The 17,290-nt window shown below is 39.8% G+C and overlaps 1 protein-coding gene across 2 annotated transcripts in view; it reads left to right on the top strand.

The window, feature by feature from the left end:
* Window positions 1–8,932: 8,932 nt before the first annotated feature.
* stag1a (STAG1 cohesin complex component a) overlaps window positions 8,933–17,290 on the top strand; it is a 46,588-nt gene continuing 38,230 nt past the window's right edge. For both annotated transcript variants that reach the window (XM_020638710.3, XM_065966196.1), the window contains exon 1: window positions 8,933–9,094. The gene's annotated coding sequence lies outside the window, so the exon portion shown is untranslated. The remainder of the gene's footprint in view (window positions 9,095–17,290) is intronic.

Below are 17,290 nucleotides of genomic sequence, written 5' to 3'. Positions count from 1 at the left end.
TTTGTGTGTGTGTGTGTGTGTGTGTGTGTGCTTAATGACTTGTGTGTGCATCAATGTGTTTGCAGTGTCTATCTCTCCTTATTCAGATTCCTTGTTTCCTGCATGATGACTTGCAGCTCATAACTTCAAAGCTCTTAAATAGTCCCAGTTTTCATTTTGTAGACAATATGCTAATTTTATTGATTGCAAAATTGGTAGGAATAAATTATGATTTTTGGGTCATTTAGGAAGGTTCTGCATTATTCATTTTTGAGGCACTGATTTTCTTTGTTTTAAGGATCCGTGAAAAACACTGATTTAACTGTCGTCATTCTGTGGGTGATGGTGTGATTGTGGTGCAAATTCCTTTCTTTAGATTTATTTCCGAGCTCTTATTCCTTTAGGACAGTGGGCAGTGTAGAAAACCCGACTTGAACCCGGGCCCCCTGCTTTGAGGACTACAGCCTCCAAACATGGGGCGTGACCTAACAGCTATAATCATTTACTTGATCTATGTTTTAAGTTTCTGTGCATGAGAAGGACCCTGCATAGTTTGATAATACTGGCAGGTCTCTGTCATTAGTTCTGCATGGACTGTTTTCTATTAATTGGGTATCAAGAGGTGAGGTTATACAACCAAGATGTGGAGCAACTTCTTTACACTTCTTCTTCGTGTAGAAGAAAGTTTGTTTGAATCTTGCCTATATTTTGCATAAATTTGAGGGAAGACAGATCTTTGTATTTTGACTCTTATAAAGAGATTTCCACTGCCCTATCCTGAGTCCCAACCTCTACCTAATCCAACGCCTGGGGGATGAACTTGAACTACGACTGTAAATTAGTGTTTCTGAATTGTAGAAAATCCATGCTGCCATGTTTTAGAGTCTTGTATGAACACAAATTCTCTTTACAGTAAAGGTTTTCACAAAGGCAAATTCATAGGTTTTGTATTTATATGTGAAAAATATAGATGTTTTGGTGCCTGTTCACACTCCTTTTGCCTTCTGACATGTAGTAGAAGAGATTTAATTAAGAGAAAGCAGCTTTTGAAGACGCTTGCTGCAGTTTCTTTTCTTCTTCACTGATTTTCAAACGCTGCACAATCTCTCACTCTTTCACCTTTCTGCAACCTGACAGTAATTGCCTTGACATTTTGTCGCTGTAACACTGGTGTGCTCTGCTCGGTTTCAGGCTGTATTAACCTTTGCCAATTGCTGCTGCACACACTGTTGTTAGAATTGACCATCTTACAGTTTGAAAAGGAGCCTTGGGCTGCTGCTACGGTACGTTGTTTAGAACAGGAGAGTGGTTTCTCAAGTGGCCCCATAGGGAGAAGCACAGCGGTCAATATCAAGATCAAACACAATATGTGCACGAGCATAATGATGAGAAGAAGAAGAAGAAGACGTCACCCCATGGTCACTAATTGCCCCAGATATTTGGAAGGAAAAAAAGCCATATCAGCAGAACACGATGGAAGGAGTGTTTAGCTTCTTCTGTACATGTGGTGCTTAGGACTGCAATGGATAGTGAGCAGGTTTCCTTGCCAACCAATTACTGCAGATTTCACTAATTAGCTCTTCACTTTGTGATGCCAGTGTAGATAGATTTTCTTCAGTCTATTGTCTGCTTAAGATAATATCTCTGATTAGGCAATTGAAGGAGCTCAGACTTATTAATTTAAGGTATGATGTGTGACATTTACAACATTAATATAGCACATATCAGATAATGCCTTTCTAATAAAGAGTGCCACCACGTGGTGGAAGATAGCCCCGCCCCCCGCTGCATGTAGCGGTATAATGGTGGAGATTAGTCGCAAGAGTACAAGGGTAACCAAAAGACTTTAGAAACCGATAGAACACTCAGTCGAAACACTTAGGGAGGGGGGTTGGAGGAGGAGGGGAAGAGATGTGCAACATCTGGACATGGACTCTGAAAGTCGTGTATTCTAGTTTTAAGCAGACAGCGCGATATAAAAATTCTTCTGGTGTCGTGTTTCCGGTCACCATCCATCTACAAAACTACAGGCCCTGAAAACAAGCGATAGATCCATACCAGACATTATATAAAAAAAATATGGACAACGTGTTTTCATCTTTTTTCATTGCCAAAGTACCCTTGTGACAGGCGCTGGCATTTTGCTCTGGTGACTTCATTTGGAAAGTCATTGACAGAAGGGATCTGGCTGATGGATCTGCAGAATTGACGCCTTCCACTAACCAAAACAAACACGTAACATACCACCAAAATGTAACAAAAAGCCTCAGGTTGGTACAGTCCACAGCAGAACACATTCTTTTGTTGTTTTGGAGCAGACACTGACAATAATGGAAAGTTTAATGAGATTTGTGTTTCTGTTTGTCATGTTTTCTCTCAACGTTCTTCCTTGACTCTGTTAGTCTGTTAATTAACGACGCAGGAGCAGCACTTGTCAGAACAGCTGTCAATCATTACACGTCATCTTCTCTTTTGAAAAATACAAAATATTGAGTTCAGTCCCCTTTTCCCGTAAGTCCAACGCTTTGCTTGCAACAAGTTTAAGTCAAATATCAGTTCACTTTTTAGCTCTAGCTGTGTGTTACCGTCTTGCTGCTAAATGCTTCAATACACTTAACATTAACTTTATCCATGTGCTGTTCAGTGTTGAGCATGTGTTAAACAGAGTTAGGTATTAAATAAATAAAAACTTTTCACCCTATACTACTTACAAAGAATTTGGCGAGAGTTGCTTAGAGTGAACCTACGGAGTCGGCCATAAAACTCAAACAATGAGCTGACGTTAAAGATCCCAAAATTCTCTGTATAGAGTATAGGACAAACGCAAAATCTGGTGAAAACCATCCAAAGTTAGTCATTAAAATCGACTAATTTCATGTTACAAACTGTAGCTTGAACTATGAAAAATATAGAATTAGAAATAAGTTGTAAAGGTCTTCTATGAATTAGTTTCATGTGATTGCAAAATGTCAGTCTTGTTGCACAGCAGCTCTAAAACTTGTTCAAATGTACTGCAACTTTATACAAAATACATAACCTCTCATCTAAATAATGTAATCCTCAAACTCTGGTGAACAGGCAGGCATATAACTCTAATTATTGACCTTTATTTTCACAACTTTTGAGGCACACAGCACAAAAACAATCTTTTTTAATTTCCTTCCGGGGACAGAATTTCCCCTCAGGCGGTCTGCTGTTCTTAAAATGAACATCAGCTGTGTGAAAAAATGAGTTGTGCCATACTTTCAACTTGTGCTATTTACTTATTGAACACAAGCAGGGTGGTGCTTTTGCATAATTGGTCTGGAAGAAAGCCACCTAAATTGTCTGCTTAAATGAGTGCATGATTAACAAACAGAGCATCGCTATAAATGATGGTTTCCTTGTATTCCGTCCCTCAGGATATTTAATAGCGGCCATGCTTTTTAAAGAGATGCATGGTGGTCGAGAATTTAACTCACCACAGTTCTTTCTCTTTCTTTGTTTCTCTATCTCATTCATGCATCTGCTTTGGGCTTCTTCTTTTTTCTCAGAGTATGAGGGGGAACATCTAGTGTTTCCATGGTTACGGTGGATAAGAGTACATTGGACCCAGCTATTTAGGGCACAGTTTAAATCCCTTCGACTGCTCTGCAGGGCAAGGATTTTTTTTTTTTTTTGGAAGGAGGTTCATTGAATTCAGACTCTGAGGTGCGGCCTCCGGGGAGGAGTTGGTGACTCGCTGTGATGAGAACCTGCAGATGGCAAGCAGAGATGAGCTGCCAGCAGCAGGGAGGAAAGGGGGGGGGGGGGGTATTGGAGAGGTTGCAGAGAGGTTCGTTATGAATTCAAGCACATGGGAGAGCTATGACGGAGAGGCTTTCTGCGCTGCCTGCCTCTCTTGCTCCAAGTTTAGTCAGGAGGAAATGAATTATGGAGTATGGTGGAGGAGAGAGTGGCAGCTGTAGGAGAAAAGTGGACTCTGAGTTTTTTCAGTCTACTTCTGTAAGTTTTTGCTGCAACTTAAAGCTATCTCTATCACTCTCCTGCTCAGTCATAGATAATCTATTTCTATTTCTCACTTATGCTCATACACACATGTAAGCACACATAAGCACATGTGCAGAAGATAGTTTCTCTGCCAAATTCACAACTCTTTGACACTTGAGGTTTCCTAATTCTCCATCTCTCAGTAAATGATTGCCTTTTATGGACATTTTATTCACATATTTTCACAGGATGATATACAGTTTGGTGCGTTATATAATAAATCAACAGAATAAATTTACTGCCAACGATTTCTAGTCAGTAAAAAATCAATAGTCCTCACTGTACTAACTCTCACTCAGGTCTGTTTTGAATGTTCTGTGCTTCTTGTCTACAAACAGGGAGTCATTATTCAAAGCATGGGTCCTTGGATGTCTTAGCGCGTGTTCTCATTACAGCCGGAGCTGATGAGAGCAGAAATAAGTGAACCGCAACCGCAGACGGGGGACACATTCATCACCGCCGCCACCCTGCCCCCCTTCCCCCCTCCTCAGCGGTGGCGGCTAAGGGGATGGAACAAGGGAGAGTAAAAGAGTAAGTGGAGATTACACCCTTGTGGAGATAAAGCTTGAGAGAAGATGGGGATCTTTTTTTTTTTTTACAAAAGAAATAAGGCAATGCAGCAAAAAAAAAAAAAAAAATATTGTGTTTCTGTGATGGAGGTTTGTGAGTTGAATGACGATGTTCTGCTTTACAAGTTAGGTTGTGAGATTAACAAACATGGCACTCATGCTTTCACACATCTTGCATGACCAACAGAGAGAGCGCAAGAGGAGGGAGAGCTGGGGGGGACGCAAAAGAGACACATCGGGGTGTCAGACACAAAACACTGAAGGCAAGGTCAGAGGAAATTAAAAATAGAACAGGCCACATAGAGCCTCCCTGTTAGTCAACAGCCCCACAGACGAGACGGAATAAAACAGAAGTACGTTGTGTAACACTCAACACGTCAAATGAGAGTACTTAAGCACGCAGGACGTTAAAAATGAGCCCTAACAGCAGTCATCAATGTGCTCTTGACTCCCCTGGAGTCCGTGTTTTCCCACAGATTGAGCTGTGTGCCAGCACTTTTCAATATTGGAGCTATAACCTGCTATTACCTTGACAGTCTAAAAGGGTTTTGCTCTGCAGACAGCCTCTGTTGCCATGGTTACAGCCCAGGGATACTTTTTTTTTTAAATAAGGGTGGATGCTGTGATTGAAAGTGTAATAAGTGCGTGCATCCAAGGATGACCATGTGTAAGTGTGTGAGAAGTAGAATGTGAGTACCATTTCTCAAAATCTGCAGTATGACTTGAAATTGGGGCAATTGCAACACTGAACATGGATCCAGACACTCTGATGCAGACACTGAGGAAGTCTGCAGGTTATGTAACTCCACACTGCACCATGCATACGTAAAAAGTAAGGTGTAGTCTGAATGGCAACGCCTACATTAGCTCGAGAACCGGGTACATTGAAAAACAGATTAAGCCGGAGAAGTGTCTGCAGAATGAATTTAGATTTTGGCCCAAAGGAAAGATGACAAGATTAAAAACTGGATCAAAACGCTGCAACAGCGTGCACAGACGGGCGCCTTTTGTCTCAGTCTGTGTGGTTGAAAAAAAAAAAAAGACAAGATGATAATCAGCCAGACAGTTTCTTTTTAGTAAATGAATCGTAGTGATTCAGAGAAAATACGTTTATTGAATGTGCAGCTTTATGAGTTTAAATATGCAAATAAACGACTGTTTAAACAAATCTTTGCTCATATTATGTACTGTTTATGTGTGCATATGGAACATGGAACATATTTATGACTTTATCATGAGGGTCAAAGGTGATATAATGACATAAAGGTGCATGTTTTTTTTACACTGTTGTCTCACAAAAACAAATTGCATGTTCAGCATTTTCAAACGTGGGTTAAAAGAAATGTACTCGCATGAATGTTGAATATAAATCAGTGCAATTTTTTTTTACAAAGGGCAGCTGCAGATGGTGCAATGAAAAAGGGATATTTGCACACCCATTATTGACACAAGCAGCAGGCCCTCCTCCTGCCCTGCAAAATCATCTATTTCTGACACTGAGGTAATTTGTTTTCTTGTATTCCTGTTTTCTTTTTCTCCTGTTATTATGTCTTATTCTTGTGAGGAGGATCTAAGGAAGAAGAAGAAGAAGAGGAAGAACTAAAATTACAGTGCCTTAACTTCTTTTTGCACCATGTATTTTGTTTTATGATGTATTTATCCAACAGTGGCGTCTGCCTAGAGAGAGGGGATTTGAGTATTAGTGTAGAATTATTTTAGACTGTTTTCCAGCTTATGAAAAAAAGGAAACAAGATGACACAGGCTGAGAAACCACCATGTTATCCAACATGTTGGTAATGTCTGTTTTCGCAAGGGCATTTTTGCCTTTATTGGATAGGACTGAAGAGTGACAGGAAACGCCGAGAGGAGAGAGTGGAGGAAGACATGCAGCTGCAACAAGGACTATAGCCTCTGTACATTGGGTGCGCGACAAAAAAAAGACTATCTGGCACCCTGTTTGGGACCTCTTGACTACTAAATGACTTGATCTGGAGAGATACCCTGAATCCCTGCCCATTCCTGTGTTACTTGTGTGTGACCACTTTTAAGTTGAATAAAAAGAACTAAGATAGGGGTTTCTTTATCTATGAAAAAAGATTCAACAGAGTCTTTCCCTGAAGTGGCCAAAAGATATTTGTGATTGTGTTTTTGCCCATATGTGGAAGTTTTTGCACTGTTGATCAATCAGATTTTAGAGTGTGAATTTTACAAAATCATGATAAAGACAATTGTTTTGTATTCACACATATTCTTCACAAAACCACAATCTGTGATGTCTCTTAAAGCTCCTGTGAAAAACGTCTAGTACATGTTGATTTTGGTGACCCCTGTTGACAAAGTGGCAAAGTTTTCCTAGGAGTAAAAACACTTGTTAATTACTTATTGTGAATCTTTGCTGTGGTGCGTCAGCGTGTAGTTACTCACTTTGTTTGACATGTACCTGGTGGCTGAGGTTACAGGCATTCAAAAGAACTATAATGACTGATTTGTCGCTGATGGTCTCGTGTGGTTTTGTAGGTCACATAAAGGCATAGGTATTAAATTCAGTCTGATTCATAACTTTCTAATAGCTCCTCACAGAGGTGTTAATTCTTCAAAAGGATCCTTGTAAAAATGTAAAGATTCTACAACCTCTTTTTCCCCCCTATTTCGGTTGTCAAACCACAGCGTTTTTTATCAAATGTTTCTCATTGAATAACTTCATAACACACCTGTGGGATACTTCATGACACCAACAGTAGAGAAGACGACGTTTGAATGGTTGTGTTTGTGTTCCTATTTCTGTATGTGACTAACCCCCGGGGCAAGGATCTGGCTGCAGCTTTAATGGGCAAGACGTGGCGTTGCTATGTCAAACAACAGTGCATCCAACAGATTAAACAGCGCCCTGTACATTAGTCTATGTATGTATGAGTGCATCTGAGTGGAGGCTGTGTACCTCAATGCCTTATCTATAACAAGGATTTTAAAATGGCTACATAAGCATTTCTATCAGCCTTTATTTCTATTTTATACACACACACACGCACACACACACACACAAACGTAATGCAGGTGTCTGATATCCACTTAATGACTCTCAAGTGGGACTAATATAATTAAGTGAGGCCTCTCTGTCTCTGTCTGTCTCTCCGGCAATATCAGGCTGCAGTGAGCAGCAGTGAGTAATGCACGTCCATCCAGGCTCAGTAATTGGGTTTAAGCACATCAAACCTCAGCCTCGAGGTCCACGTGGAGACAAATGACACAAAGAGCTTGGTCATGAGTTCAAACAATCACTCTTTTCTTTTTTATCGAGAGATTTTATATGAGAGATGTGTCGAACATTACCCCAGGTCAGAGATCAAACCCATACATGTGGCACATTTATTTCCCCAACCACAACATCTGGTTATAAAAGTCATAATCTAAAGACAAATCCTTTATAAGAGATGCTCTAAAGAGAGGTCATGAGATGGAAAGAAACATAATCTGAAAATTTGATATTTCAAATTAACAACAAATACTCTCAGGGATTTTCAAGCAAAAACATAAGTAAACATAAACAGCAACTCCAATTTCAAGTTTAGCAGCATTCCTTTATTAAATCCCCCTTTTTTTTAAATACTGCATGCTCAGTTTGACAAAAACAAGACATAAAATGATCTCACTGCGGTCTCTATGAATGTATGGTGACCTTTTGACTACTTTTGGACATTTTACTAACTTAATAATCAGTTCAGAAAATGATCTATGATGAATCGTGCCTTTTTATAAATAAGATACAGCACACATGAGGGCCATGTTATTTAGTTTTAGTTTAGTTTAGATGTTTGTTGCCATTTGCACAGGTACAGGACAGTACAGGTACATTGGAATTCTTGTGCGTTTCTCCCTGAGTCAGCTTCTACAAAAAAGTTAAAATTATATATAAAATAGAATAACATTGTAAGAAAAAAAAGAAAGAGTACAAAAAAGTTTAAAAAAAAAGTTGTATTAACAGCTAAGCAAAGATATAATACAAAAAAATAAAAATAACAAGGGGAACACTTGTTATTTTTATATTATATATTTTTTTGCATCAAATTTGAACGAAAAATATATATAAGTTTTTTGAATCACTTGATTATTTTTGTAAAATTCCTTTATTAGTCTTATCAAAATAATAATTGGGTGGGGGAGTCTCTCTACTCCTGTGCGCGTACCCGTCGGTGTTGTGTTGGCGGGGTCTCGCCTCCCCTCCCCTTTCCCGTGCTCGTCCCCGCCCCCCCCCAAAGAGTCCCGGAGGCGCGTCCCCGCCACGGCCCCGGTGTGTCCGCCAGGGGGCAGCTGTGTCTCGGTCTGAGGCTGCGCCGCTCCCGCTGCATCACAGAGAGGAAAATACCACCAGATGGCGGTTTAGGATTGCTGCTCTTCTCTCAAGGCGCGGTTCCGCTCGCACGGCCAATTTTCAATAATAAAATACGCACGATATTAAAACGAAAATCGATTTATTGTTTTCGGAAGGCGATAATCGATTCGGCGATGAGCGTTAAAGGTGAGTGTGTGGTGTTTTTTTTTGTCGTGTTTTGTGCGGCGGGGAAGGGAGACGGAGCACAGATTAAAGATGGTGGACGCAGACAGGGGAAGGCTGGTCGGGTTGGGGGATGGGCGTTAGCGGCTAACGGAGGTGAATGTGCTTTCTCTCTCTTCCTCAGTTACATTATAGCCTAGCAGAGCCGCTAGCTTGCAAGCTAGCCCCCCGAATTTTTTTTTTCCGGGGAGACAACTTGCTGGAGGGACGAGCGGCTGCCGCAGCGCTGGCCCCCTTTTTTTTTTTTTTTTTTTTTTTTCTTTTTTTTTTGACACCCTATTTTCCACTCGGCGTTGGAGTTTGGCTTGTCAACAAATAAAAGAGCCATGCTGTGTGACGTGCTTTCTTTGCTGTTTGCAAAGGCAGGAATCAGAGCATCACCTTCTCTCGTTTGCACAGCCGTATTATGATTGCAAGGCTTCAGCGTTGCTCTACTGTTGTTGTTGTTGTTGTTGATGACTTTTTTTGCCCCTTGTTTTGTTTGCTCTTTGCACACTTGGAGGTGTCAAATGTGTCACATTAAATGGGCTCCTTGTTGCTACTTTTTTTTTTTTTCCCCCTTCAGCATCCTAGCCCTCTTCCCCCCCTCTGCCTTTTCAGAGTTTTCAGAGTAGTGGTGACTTTTCAACCCGGCTAATGATGGACGTGTTGCTCTCTAATGAATGACAGCACATTGCATTGTGTGGTGGTTAGGGTTTTTTTTTTTTTTTGCAGGATGTTTCACTACATTTATTATGGCGCTTTTCTCTTTCCATTCCCGCCCCCTTCTGTGCGGGAAACAGGCAACAGTGAGCAGGGGAAACATGACTCACATTAAAGGGGGGGGGGGGGGGGATGGGCTCCACCACCTCCAGCCATCCCTACAGGTCTGAACATGCCCCAGTTGTGGTCGTCCCCTCCCACTTCCACACTGACCCAAGCAAGGGTCACCCCGTGCAGTGTAGTTAGGGCTGGTTGATAGGAGGTCAGAGTCCATCCGGGTTGTTAGCATCAACCTCAGATTGTTGCATAACTGCTTTGTTTACAGAGAGCCATGTGATTTCTTTTTTTCATGCAGGATGTCTTGGTTTGGCTATCTCTGCAGCCTTCTTGTCTTGTCAATCAGTTCTTCCGTCCTGCTCTACAAAATGCTTCATTTATCCTGCAGAACAATTTCAACTTTTCATGTAAAACATTGTCAACAGAATTGCCATTGTGGTTTCCATCAACGGGTACATGTTCTATGTTGATATTTATACAACTATGGGGTACGTCAGTGCATGTTAGGCTCACAATTAAACAAGCGAACTGTCTTACTGATCAGAACCCCAACACTCGCCAGAGGTCGGTAAACGTCTACGTTGGCCAGTATAACCAACAACGTCAATCCCCCTGACAGGAAATAGCTCTATTTTAAATCATATGCTTATTAATGTTACCTAAGCCATGCATTGGTTGACTGTATTTTGCATCCACTCTGCACACATTGGTTGGATTTATTTCCATGAAAACATCAAAGGTACAGCCCCACTTTTTAAGTCCCATTAAGCCTTTCGAGGTTGAAGAGATGTCATCCTCTCTCAAATGAAGATTGAATCCTCAACCTTGTCTCTTCTGATCGCAGCAAACCAGCGAGTTTAGAGCCGTCATTGGTGGGAAAGCCTTGGAAACTTAAATAAGGATGCGGCTGTTTGTCATTTGACCAATAAGGGGACACTTCAGTGACATGTCCACTTGACTTACTGTACAGCACTTTGGTCCGCCTCGGTTGTTATAAATGTGCTATATAAACACTATATATATTATATACTATATATTGACTTGACTTGGCCATGGTTTAAACTCAACTTTTCAATGGAAGGTGTGGATTGCTTCTTTCAATCAGAGAAGTTCTTGTCCCCTGGCTTTGCTTACTTTTGTTTTGAGAACATGCCGAGTGGCTCTTTCACAGCAGGTTCTGTTTTAGAGACTTTCCTGTTGGGCAGTATTGCTGAATGGTTAGCAATGTACTTGGCTGCCTGACCTAAAGTTGTCTTGAGAATATATTTATTTTTCATGAATGAATATTTGAATTTCTTGAAAATTCTGCTTTACTGGTACCTTCATCTTGATCTGTACGGGTTGGAAAATTACATTCTGGTTCAGACGGTTGATTTGAATGCCGTTTGGAATGACCTCTTAAACACAAAAGGATTTGGCTGAAAATAGCTTAATATATCCATTATCCATCCACCATGCCTCCTATCCATTATCCAGAATAGGTTCTAAGTGGTTTGGTGTGAAAAAGTCGATAGAGATCTTCATTTACCACACACTAACAACACAGTTATCCGTCACACAGACGCACAATAACCTTTCCCTTTCTTTCATGCAAAAGAAAGGGAAAGACGAACTAATTTCTGTGCCAGAGAACATACCGGTTGGATTACATTGTTCAGCTGTTTACTTTGCAGCAAGAAACACACACAGGATATTTCTGTGGCTGTGCTATTGGACACAGTAAAAACACAAAATCACAGTTCTTTTATGGACTTCCACTGTGCATCATTAAGGACAGCACATAATATTTGGCCTCCTTATTCTCATTCTAAACACAGGAATTTATAAATATCCACACTGTTTGTGCATTACGGTCATAAGTATTCATTTATACAGCCGCTTGTCTTCTGCCTCAGGCTTTGGAACAATTTGAAACTGACGCGCAGCAGATTTCTTGCATAACTTTCTAAAGGTGGCTGATGGGAGGACCGTGTCGCCGTTAGAAACCTTTTAGATGACGCTAAGTGTCGACAGGAGAAGATGAATAATTCCTCCTACTTTCTTTGTCATCTGAATTGCTGTGCTCTCTGCCCCCTGTCTCTTCCCGTAGTAAAAGCCATAAAGGACAGACAAGGCCATTGAGGTTAGAACTGGTTGAATAAACACACACTGTATTTGTTTTCCAAGGTAATCATGGGAAGGCAAAGATAATAGGTGTTTGTTTAAGGAGAATTGGTTTCAGGCAGGTGTCATTTGGAGACTTAAATGACTCAGGACGCTGTAAGTCTTAATGTTTTTGAACATAAAGCTACCATCAGGTATTGCATGAGACAGTTAATCACATCGAGAAGAGCAAACCTGGGTCCTGTATTATGAATTGGGCCATATAATAGTCCCAGAGGCTCTTGCGGCTCAACTGCGGAGCCATATGCTTATAATGACACAGCCCAGGAGATTATGTAATGTGTTTGACATTTGTCAGAGCCTATTACGCGCTGACCTTGATTCAAGACGGGGACTGTAGAAAGAACAATATTTTCTGTTCTTATTGTTGTCCCGTCCGTGGCTGTTCTCAGCACAGTTGAAGAAAGTCCAAAGTAAATGAAATGTCACCACTTATTAGTGCTCATTAGTTTTTTAAATTGTATCTTTACTTTTATGTTTATCACACATATAGAAAAACATTTAAGTAATGGAACTACCTCAACATATAATTCAACTCAGTATAAGATTTTTTCACGCATCTCCGCTGATTCTGTACATTAACAAGTGCTGTATACCGAAATAACTTACATTTATAACCCATATCGTCAAAATAAAGAAGTCTGTTCATGTCATTATGCAAACGGTCCTGTGTGTAACACTTTCTCAAATAGTTTAGTCATCTCTAGCAGCTGAAAACGAGGCTTTCCTTGTGATGTGGTTTCCTGTTGTGTAGTTAGCTCAGTCGCTTTCATCAAACCTCTTATCTTTCTATCTCTTCTTTTTACTCAGATCAACTCAGGTCAGGTCTGAGATTTTACAGGAAAGCCAAGCGTAATTTGTTTACTTAAAAAAAAGCAGGCGGCTGAAATAAGGTCTGGCAGTGGTGTCAAGAATCCCCCTCCCCCTTTTTTCATTCAAGTTAGCCTGAGAATCCATTCATTACTATTTTACAGAAGCGCTGTAAAAAGGATTACTTTCTAAAAAAAACAAAAAAGGATTGGACACATTATATAAAGTCGTCCTGTTAGTCAGGCTGTTAGTATGAAATTGATTATCTGGAAATGTCATGCACATGCACAGTGATGGGAGACGCCAAAGAGCTGCAAGAAGTACATTTCATTAGCTCAGATTTGTAGTGTATCTCTTCATGTATAGGCAGTATCACACAAGCAATGGCATTAATTTTCTTACTTATTTTTAACAGTCCTGGTAATCAGTCAGATGCTCATGTAGAGTCATGGGCAAGAGACTCTTAACCCCCAATTGCTCCTGCTGCTTTGTTAGTGGCATATGCTTGTGTATTGTGGAATTAGCTACTTCTGATAATCACTTTGCATAGCAGCCTCTACCATCAGGGTGTGAATGTGTAGGTGTGACCTGCGGTGTGAAAGCGCTTTGAGTAGTCAGAAGACTAGAAAAGCGCATTTACTATTTATCATTATCTGTGAATGTGATGATTGTTTTCACTTTAAGGTCAGTGAATCACTTGACCTTTAAAATGTCAAACATTTTGAAAAATGATCATCACAACTTCCCACATCCCAAAGATATCCCAAAAACACTCAACTGTTACTGCTATAGATGACTGAAAAGCAGAAAATCCTTTTAATAAAGAAAGTTAACCAGTGCATGTTTCAACATTTTCTTTGAATGTGGGATGTAATTTCTTATGATTAACTGCTAATCCCCTTATCCTTGCAGATTTACCATCAGTGCTATACTCAAAGGGTTGCAGTTTGTTAAACCAACAAATTTATTTTAGATTTTCTGCATCCAAGTCCATTTTCCAATCCCTCATCAAAACAAAAACAACAGAATCAGTACTTTCTATAAACTTTAACTGAGTACTGAGTTTATACTATTATGTGAATGGATTCCTCCGCTTTCTTTCTTTCTCTCCATCGCTTGTATTTAAAGGGATCATGCCATCTCAGCTATGCTTCACAGATGGCGAGTGCTTTTTTTTTTCCCCCTCATGAAAATGTGACAGTTCAAAGTATTACTGAGTTCAGATAACAGTCATACATTTATGTTGACATAAAGATGGGTCAGATAATGCAGTCACAACCAGATTCACTACTTGAGCTGTAACGGAGGCAGATCTATCATAGAGGGTGTTTGCTGAAGCATGAGCCGTTAAGCCGTAATGAGACAAGGTGGTGTGTGCGTGTGAGTGCGTGTGTGCGTGTGTGCGTGTGTGCGTGTGTGCGTGTGTGCGTGTGTGCGTGTGTGTGTGTGATCTCTCTCCCTGGTGCTCTTCCATGGCTCAGTAGTTGCTAGGCTGAGCAAACACAATCTACCTGCAGCTGAAGCTCAAGTTTGTTTTTTGCTGCAGCCAAGACACCAGCTGGCAGTGGCTACTAGATTTATTAAGAGTCAAGAGAACGGAAACAATACAAAGGCTTTCTTTCAACGTCAAGACACTTCTTCTTTCTAGTACACTGGTCATCTTTAGTCATACATAAATATCCAATACCATCAGAATGTGTTATTTTTATCGTATAATTTCATTCCTCTGACTCTTCTAGTCTTGAATATCTGGGGTTAGTTAATTTTACACCAATCTCTGCTAATCAGATGTTGAAAGTAACACTTTTTCCATTTGAAAAAAAGGGAAACAAGATGTTTGATTTGATTTAAACTATTTCATTTTGGGGCTTTTTGTGCCTTTATTGGTGAGACAGGACAGTGGATAGAGTCTGAAATCAGGGATTGACATGCAGGAAAGTCTAGAGATGCACTGATCCACTTTTTTTCAGTTACGGTCAGATACCTTTTGTTTTTTATTATCATAACTGATATTGTTATTGTACAGAAAAAATCATTTCCTAATCGTTTATTGACAAAGATAAAAGGTATTTTATGGGGCTGTCATGAAAGGTGGATTCTTTTGTCTAAACATTTGTAATATTTTTTTTTGTATTATGTTTTTGTATTATATTATTTTTTTTTTCTATTATGCGTGAGGCTACAAAATTGGCTCCGTCAGTCCAATATCCTATGCGTAAATTACGTCAATATCGGACCTGTTATGGGTATTAGATTGGATAGTTCCAATCTCGACTATTTTCCTAGTTGGTTAAACTGAAATTTCAAAAATACAAATAAATTGTTTTAACTGACTAGTGATTTTTGACTAGTAGCGATGGTTATTCCGTTTAACCATTTAGTCGACTAAACACACATACCTGTAGTTTGGACTTGAACAGAAGATTTTGAAGATGATGCTGTAAATATGCAAGTTTGATTCCCAATTGCGTAATATTGTGATGCACCCATCACTTGCCCTTTATCCGAAGACAACAAAGGACTTTAGCCATGACTTCCAGCAGTATGTTCAACAAGGTTAACAAATCACATGTAGCTAACAGTTCTACCTGTCACTGTTAACACTTCAGTCTTAGTTTTGTTATTACTGTTTTTCATTTGTAGTGTTTTCTGGAACTTAACATCAGGCTGCCAAGTAGAAAATCTGCGGTCTGTTTCCTGGTCAAGTTTGCACATGCCCAGTGTACTCTAAGGGTACTGGTCCAAGAATACAACCACTGGGGGAGTGAATGGGCGTGTGAATGTTTATGAATGGGATTAGCTAATACTTATAGACAATTTACAGAGCAATCTCTGCCTTCGGTGTGTGAATGTGATATGGTATAAAACACACTTTGAATAGTCAGAAGATAAGAAAAGATCCAAGCTCAAGTCCATTCATTTGTTGTTATTCCTAAATGTGTAGATAAGAGTTTTGATGATGGGTTACTTTGGGGTTTGTTAATCTTGTTTAAGACAACTGTAACCTTAATGGAAGCATAAAAAACTAAAACATTACTGGGTTATTGTTGTCGCCATCACTTCACAAACTTCCGGTTAAAATGCCAAATCAGTAAAATTCCTCACTTTACACTTTGGTTTGTATATAAATGATGTATATTGTCCAGCCACCTGCTTTGGAAATATGTTTTATATCTGAGAATTCTTCCAGCATGAAAAATGTATTTTGGGAAAAGATACAATTCATATTTGGTAGTGCGATTGAAAAATGGTGTAAAATGGCTTTTATTGAAAATAGTCTCTGCAGTATTACAGGTTGTTTATTTGGATGGATATTTTGGTTTCGTCACTCTGCTGTTAGGACACACAGGAGGTGTTGTTCCTGTCTGAGTTTGGTTTTCCTGCTGTGCTGATACTGACAGCACTTCATTTTTGTATCAGTGCTGCGAGGTGGAGCTATGTAGACTGAAACACCTTATTAAAGACTGAGCCTGCGACAGACGCTCAAAGGAAAGACTGCACAGACCGTGCTTCATTCCCATTGTGTGCAAATAACAGAGTTTAAGGTGGAATGAACAGTGAGCCTTCGTGTTAAGGTCTATGTACAGTCAGGATTTGCAAGATTTTGAGCTGAGAAGTTGTGTAAGATAAACATTAGATACATTTTGCATAAACATTTATAGCAACCATTCAACCACACGAAAAAATGTATTGATTTATAACAGTAATGCAGAATACAATAAAAATAAAAAAGCCTTTTTCTAGGCCGACTATTAATCAAAACATGTTAAACAATTTTAATTTTAGGCTGATAAAAACAGGAAATAGAAATGATCAACTTGTAAAGTAGAATTTATGACGGTGAAATGTTTAGATTCAAAGGAATGAAAACATGAAGAGAAAACAGTTGCGATGAAACATTTGAGGGAAAGTATAAAGCGCGGTTTAAAGTTTCTCTGACAAGCTGTTCAAACAGCTCAAAGCCTGAAAACTCAAAGCTTGCTCACCAAATGTTAGCCGTTTATTCCTCAGTGGAAAGAATTTCTTCTGGAGCGATAGTTTTGAAAGGAAGTGCGGGTCTTTGCTTTGTATTATCAGTGATTGAGATGTGTGGATTGTACCCTCCTCAAGACATTTTGTTGTGAAAGGAAAACACAAGTTGTGATATTTTATTGATCTCTTTGCCGGGCCGGAGAAAGTGAAATCCCATTTCACAGGCAGAGATTGATATCTTGCTTCTAGCCTTCATGGGCTTTAATATGAAAGGGTTTGAGTAAATTCTCCCCTTTGCTACGGAGGGCTTTGACTCATTTGGATTTACACTTCTCAGGGCAGCCAGATCTAAATTTGGCATCAGACCAGACCCGCAAATCCTTCAGGTGTCATTTGTTCAAGCGAGGTTAACGACCAGTTCCAAGCTCCAGCAAATACAAGCTCCTTAGTATCTGC

The sequence above is a fragment of the Labrus bergylta genome, chromosome 18, assembly GCF_963930695.1.
Source record: "Labrus bergylta chromosome 18, fLabBer1.1, whole genome shotgun sequence".
Lineage (NCBI taxonomy): Eukaryota > Metazoa > Chordata > Actinopteri > Labriformes > Labridae > Labrus > Labrus bergylta.
This window is presented reverse-complemented; position numbering and strand designations above follow the sequence as displayed.